We start from the raw sequence: 7,546 nt of genomic DNA on the forward strand, positions 1-7,546 counted from the left end.
TATACTTTAGGGAACTCTGCATTTGTAAAATCCATAGAAACGCAGTCACAATCTTCTTGCCAATATTTGTATAAAACGTTTTCCAAACAAGACTGATTCATCTTACTCTGAAATGAATTGTTAGATCACAACAGAGCATGTTAAAAAGTTTGCATCCCTTATAGAAATGCCAAACATTCACTCTGCCTGACGCTGTACTATAAATAGGGAAATCCAAATGCTAAAAATGTTCTTCAAGTTGCCAAACATAGATCTTTAGCATCCACTTCCTACTACAAATGACTCATCTTTCCAAAGTTTGAAAATGAAAGCTAGTTACAATTCACAGAGAAACGGTGTAGCATACATTGATAAAAAGACAAAGATATTTCATTTATGTGTATTTCTTTTTCCTTAGATCATATCTATTGAAATCTTCAGAATTTTAAGAGGTTTTATTAAAGAGTAGTTACTCCCATGAGAACTGGATTTTTAAATTAAAAACTAGAATAGCCCAGTAACATGAATATTATTAGAAAATAATAATGCTGACTTAAATCATATTGAAATTCGTTAGCTTCATTTGGATATAATAGATGTAAAATGTATTAACTGTAATAAAATAAGTTAATAATGAAGTCATAACATGAAAACTAATAAGTTCACCAAAGAGATGAGACAAATGAAGCCCCGATGTCCAAGAATACAAGGAAATTAAACTCTAAGAAATTTTACTTGATTAAGAAAAATAGGACTCTTGGGAAGAAAGCATCCTTAGTTGTAAAGAAAATAATAAAACAGGGAAGTGCCACTGATTTATGATGGGTATTTCAAGACAGTGTATGTCTCTCTGTATATTTTACAATAAGAAAAGAGAACATAAATAGCATAGGGATTTGTGTAGCACACTTGAGGTTAGGTTGAAGAGGTAACTGCTGATTTTTACTGAGAGCTGGGACAAGAAACTACAGGAGATGCTCATTTGATGTGGGTGGAGTAAGGCAGGCCAAGAGTGGATTCACACTTTCTTCTAATCAACTGACTGTATCACTGGACTTTAATCTTCCTTCTGCATCTCACTAGACCTTATATTATCCAATTACCAGTCATTTACTGGAGGATGGCTAGATTCCTTTTAAACTGAATACAACTAATTATTGCAACCTCTTTTCCTGGCTTTATTAAAGGCTTTTTCACCTGTTTTGACTTGTCCAGTGACACTTTAGCAAAGTTCTCCAGGAGGTATCTTAATTATTTAAACATTTTATGGTACACAAGAAAGAAGTGACTTAAATAAAATTACTCAATTTTAGGTAAGTTATTATTCAAGACTATATGTCATATTCATTTAAATACAAACTTTAAAAATCCTATTTTGATTTTTCCTATTTAATAAGTGATGTGCTATTTAATTAACTTCACATTCAGTATCTAATGAAATACATGACTTGAAGACAAATATTTGAAAAAGCACACTGGTATATAACTGATTTGCAACAAAATATATGAGTTTAAAGCTATAATACATTCTTATATCAAACTTGAAAATAATTGTTTTCATTAACATATATCTGGGTATCTTACACTTTGAACAAACACAATCAAGCTATGATAATTTTTGTATTTACTTATAAAACGAGATAAGACAAAATGTCTTAGGTGGCAGTTTGTAAGCATCTCTCTGCAATTAATACATATTTTGACTTGTCTGTGTAGTCAGTTTATCCAGAGGAGTGTGAGGATATATACAAGGATATGAATAATGTTTGTTTCTAATAAATAAAAAGCCAAATTGTATGTGATTATCATTACTTTTTCTTTTTTTAACATTGAACTTTGTATCGGACAGATATCCTAATAGGCTAACATAAAACTTACCCAAATACATTAAGATATTTAAGATTCACAAGAAGTGTAATTCAACAGATGGGCTTCCCAGGTGGCTCAGTGGGTAAAGAATCCACCTGCAATGCAGGAAATGCAGGTTCGATCCCTGGGTTGGGAAGATCCCCTGAGAAGGAAACGGCAAACCACTCCAGTATTCTTGCCTGGGAAACCCCATGGACAGAGGAGCCTGGTGGGCTACAGTCCATGGGGTCACAAAGAGTCAGATACGACTTAGTGACTAAAACACCACCACCACCAGAATTCAACAAACACCCATGTAACTATTACCCAGTTGAAAATAAAACGTGGCCAACACTGTGAGAAGCATGTAAGAGTTTTGACCAGATGACTACAGCTTATAATGTCACATCAGTGCCTCTATGCTTCTCATCTCACTAATCAGCCACCCATGAGATGTATAAAAGCCACCATCTGTCAAGGTACAGGATCCACCCAGTGAAGAAGTGCAGAGGAAGAAGGACAGCAACCACGTCTGGTCTTTCTCCCAGTGCTGCTGGGTGATGCTGTGCAGGACAGCTCATCTGACAACCTCATGACACGGGGCCTGGAAGCCTGGGTTTACTGTGAAGCATTAATCACACCTGCTTTGAATTCTGCAAGGACAGAGCTTACAAATTCTTCCCCCAACATAAACACCAAGAGACAAAGGGTGGACAGTTCCCAAACCAGCAACGTCACACACGCTGTGTGTAGTTCTGCTGGCTGGCACGTGTGTTCAGAGGCCCCAAAGGGATGTGACAGTCCTTGTCACAGTCCCTGACAGTCCTTGCCACAGCAAGCTCTGCTGTGACACAAAAGCCACCTGGGGTGGCGAGCACGGAGCCCTAAGGCCTAGACTCCTGCAGGTGGCCCTCCCACCAGTGCTGCCGGCCCTCACTGCCTGTGGGACCTTGAAGTTACTCACCCTCTCTGAGCTTCAGTTTCCTCTTCAGTAACACGGGAATCATCCTAATAGTAGTAGTAGAGGAGTCGGGCAGATTAAATGATTTAATATTTGCAAAGAGCTATAAGACCCGCACCTGCCTCACTGTACATACAATATAGTGCTTGTTAAATAGAATCTTTAAGTGTTTACTTCAACTTCCTTCTATTGGTATATGTCTCCTTTTGTAACAGACAAAGATGACACACAACATTGGTGAGAACGAGATTCCTGTGTGCCTCGCTGTGAGACGCCAGGCCTGATTCCCTACAAGGATACAGACGAGCCTAGGCCGGGTGGTGCTCTTCTGGAGGTGCAGACACCGACTTCCTGGTGGGCTGGGGTCACCTGTGATGGAAGCTTGGCTGTCACTCACACACGCTTATGATCAGGCCTCATGTACCGTTCCCAGGAACGGGAAGAGGAAAAGGAACAGCAGAAAAGGAACAAGGAGGCAGAACGAGAGGCAGGGCTGCCAGAATCACAGGTGAGGCAGCAACTGCCCTGCAAACTGCGTCTTTTGCATCTTTCAGGGCCTGCCCAGCCCTCCAGTTAGCAGCACCTCCCAGGAGCCCCTGTGGGAGTAGTAGGAAATAGCCCTATCTCTGTCTTACTTCCCTTCAGAGTCCTTAACTCAGTTGTTAAAAATAATAAAACAGGACTTCCCGGGGGGTCCACTGGATAGGAATCCACCTGCCAACGCAGGACACACGAGTTTGATCCCTGGTCTGGGAAGATCCCACATGACCTGGGACAGCCAAGCCCGTGTTCACAGCTCACTACTGACCTGTGCTCTACGATAAGAGAAGTCACCTCAATGAGAAGCCTGCACAGCACAACAGAGAGTAGTCCCCACTTGCGCAACTAGAGAAAGCCTGAGAGCAGCCACGAAGACCGGGGCAACCAAAAAATAAACAAACAGATAATGATAAAATAAAAACTACTTTTAAAACAGACAAAATAAAAGTACCCTTGACGAATGGAGGGAAATAGTTTAGTAACACCTTGATTGATTTTTCTTGATGTCTCTGGCATTTCCTTGAAAACAGCATCATATAAATATATTTTACATATTTTTAAATGGTTAATAAATTCAACTTTATAAAGATTGTCAAATATGTTTTAAGGGGATATATATTTCTTTAGAAGAAAACCAAAGCAGATAATGTACATGAATGATGTCCCAAGTGGTAGAGTAAAAGAACTCCATGAGGTGTGTAAGACTAATCCTTATATAAATTGCATAAAAAGCCGAGATGGGTATGTCATTTAATAGTCATTAGATGACAGTCATCTAATAGCTGATTGTATACTGATGTCATCATAACCATAATTTTAGAAATAGCATAGTTTATATCATGAAGGAAATGGCAACCCATTCCAGTATTTCTTGCTTTGAAAATCCCATGGACAGAGGAGCCTGGTGGGCTACAGTCCATGGGGTCTCAAAGAGTCAGACACAACTGAGCATGCACACACACACACATACACACACAGTTCTTATCTAAAAAGATGCGGGGAGTTCTTCTTACAGATACCGGCCGAGACTGGGGAATATGACAAATCTCTCTCTGAAATAAGAACACGGGCCATGAATACGGCTGGGGGTGGCTGCGCACACCTGCTCTCAGGCCCACCCTGGACCAGCTCTCGTGCTGTGTTTGTGAACATACAGCCTGCAGCCTGGCAACACCTTTCTCTGTTCTGGTAAGAAACACACACGCACACACATACACACCCTGAGTCCCCACACACCTGGGGCTGTGCTCAGGGTGGTGGGGAGTGGGGTGAACGCAGAGCCTTTAAGAAGCACAAACCCCAAGCCTTGGTCTGGGTTTACATTTCCGCCAGCTCGGTTTCCAATGCAGCGTTTGCGCACTGCTTTGAACCTTGGCCTTTATAGTTGTTGTTGCCTTTAAAGTTCTGGAGCATTCTGAGCATGGCGTCTTCTTGCACTGTCTCTGGCAGGGCACGTCTTACCTCAAGGCACATCTTTGAGTTTGTCTTTTTTCCTTGTATCTCAGGCAGCCCCTACTTGTTTCTGTGAGTCATCCCATGACACGCATGGGTTATTTTCCACTGATTCTGACATCTGAATGCTAATATGCAGGGAGCAATCTCAAAGCAGGTCTAGTGTGTTTAGAAGGTAATTCTCACCTTTCATGATTTTAATTTCTGTTACTACAGTATCTAGAAAGGCAGGCTGCTATCTTAATGACTTCTTCCACGTGAGACATGCAAAACGCAATGTGAAGAAGTCACTTCGAGGAAAACTATCTTCCCACGTTATGACTTGCATCTACAGTCATGGAGGCTATTAGAATTTATATATATATATATTTTAAAAACCTCTAAGCTGATATACTGCTCAGGATTTTGAGATTTCCCACTGCTCTGTGCTGTTGCATTCTGTATGCACAGCACAGATTCCTGGCAACCCTATTACAGTGAATAAACAATGTCTTCTCTGTCAGATCAGAGAATGAATAGTATCACACAATTCTCTTCTAATGTACAGCCTCCACTTCCTTGATCCAGCCCCTTCAGAAGAAAATAGGCAGAATAAGGACTGGAGAGGAAGGCATTCTTCTCGCCCTGTCAATCCGGAACGGCATTCTAGCCGGCTCGGGACGAAGTAATGTCAACTCTCTATCAACTGCTAAACAGAGAAAGTTGACAAGTTTATTTTCTTTTAAATTGGATCATAGATTTTTGCATTTCTGTGTGTGCGTGCCCATGAACATCTTTCTCGAAGGAAGGAGGCAGTTCATCAGCTATAATCTCAGGCCTTGGCCAAAACAGCTTTTAGCTACAGACTCAGAGCAACAGGGGAACTTCAGAGAAATGACACAGCAATTTGTGTTAAAATATTGGCAGCTAATTCATGAATGCTGGAGCTCACTAGGAAATTCAGCTACCTCTGTGAACATTTTTATTCCCACTAAGCTCATGATTCACAAAGAAAATGCCTAGAGTTACTTCCCTGAAATATACTGTATGATGCTGACAGATTTCTCTTTAGTGTGTCTGTCTCATATTCACTCTCTCTATTTCTCTCTCTCACATACACACACACATACACACAAATACCCCTTCCCCTCCCCCAAAAGAGGCATTAAGAATATAATCTTCCCAACAAGAAAATTCATTCACGAGGCATTTATCAGCAGCCAACGATTTACTTAGTAGGTATCTTTATAAAAGAAGAACATGGATTTCTTTAAAATCTTCCATATTCATAAGTCTTAGTTGGCTAAAAATACCATGATTCAGGTTTCCCCCCGCCCATGATGTGAAACAGCATAAATCTTATTTTAACCCCTAAAAGGAATTACCCAACTCTTTCCTCTTAAAAGAAGAAATGCTATTTTTACAATCAGACCACACTGCCTTCTGCTTTCATGAATATCTGAGAGACACTGAAAAGAAGAAAAAAAAATACAGCTTCCCCTTTCTCCCCTTTCTCCCACACATTCTGAGTCCAGCTCAATGGGCTCCCAGACTCTGCTGGCATTCTCCTGGTAACACATTCAGAAGAGACTGCAGGAGATCCCAGTAGCACGGCTTTCTTTCCTCTGGCCCCCTCTCCTTCTCTCTCTCCTATCGCTCTAGGTTTGTACTAGACGAAACAATTAAGCCTTTGTGCACTCCCACTGCAATCCGCAAATTCTAATGATGTGCCCCCGTCACTGGTACAATGGTAATATTTACCTTGGAGAAATGTCTGTCCAAATAAGTATTCAAAATGCTGGCAAAATCTATTCCCTTTGAAATGTTGTGGTGTTGAATGTTCTCTCTTCTGTCTTGGCCTATAACCAAAGAGAAAGAAAGTTAGGGAAAAAGAAAAAGATGGATAAAGACTGTGACAGATACTGGTCTAGTTCACTGTAAAAATCCAAACATAGAGCTTTATATTCCTTCTTGAACAAAGCAAACTACAAAGAAGAGGCAAAACTACACACAGTAGTGAATGAATAAAAAAAGGCCTCAAAACAGCAGCCAAGTCAACGTGTAATCAAATACACACCAATTTCCTCGCTCTTTCCTGATGTGTCCCCATTTTACAACAAAGCCATCTATGTGTTATTGGAGTGATATTAAAATTCAATTAACTGTTGTCTGAACTTGAGATAAAACAGGTGATTTATTTGAAGAGAGTATATATGCTTTGAGGTAAGGTAAGCTGTGATTAATTGTGAAAATGTCTTATTAAAAGCAGAATCTTTGGTGCAGCATGAACAGGGCAGGCCGAATGACATGCAGATCTAGTCCCGAGTGTTCCTTCATCTGATCCACTGTGAAAATGGGGAAGATGTGCAGGAATGGAGGAGACTGCAGGGATGACTTCAGTTCATCTCACATCCATGGCTCTGCTCTATGGCCAGTGCCCTGCCTCTCCTCCACCCCACTTTCCTCTCCAATTCTCTTCCCATTGTCTAATAAACATCTCCTGCACTGAACCTCTATTTTTACATAAGACACCATGATAAAAGTAGTAAGAGAGGGATGATGGGAGAAGGATGAAATGAATGAATAAATGAATCTCCAAGGAGAATATCCTAGAAGTTGACTAAGATTCAGAATGGCTTGATTATTTAACAGACTAAGGTATAATTCCTGATTTAAAATCTAAAAAACTGAATACATGAGCCTTCTAGATTTGCGTCCAGTGATGTTCTTTTATTAGAACCACACATAATCGCTTAGACTGAGACTTTCTATTTTCCACAGCAGAAT

The 7,546-nt window shown here is 40.4% G+C and overlaps 1 protein-coding gene across 5 annotated transcripts in view; it reads right to left on the reverse strand.

Moving 5' to 3' along the window:
• The window catches only part of PAG1 (phosphoprotein membrane anchor with glycosphingolipid microdomains 1), a 155,494-nt gene that overhangs the window by 55,382 nt on the left and 92,566 nt on the right, over positions 1-7,546 (reverse strand). For all 5 annotated transcript variants that reach the window (XR_009740871.1, XM_061439071.1, XM_061439068.1 and 2 more), the window contains one exon: positions 6,521-6,618. The gene's annotated coding sequence lies outside the window, so the exon portion shown is untranslated. The remainder of the gene's footprint in view (positions 1-6,520; positions 6,619-7,546) is intronic.

Source organism: Bos javanicus, chromosome 14, assembly GCF_032452875.1.
Source record: "Bos javanicus breed banteng chromosome 14, ARS-OSU_banteng_1.0, whole genome shotgun sequence".
Lineage (NCBI taxonomy): Eukaryota > Metazoa > Chordata > Mammalia > Artiodactyla > Bovidae > Bos > Bos javanicus.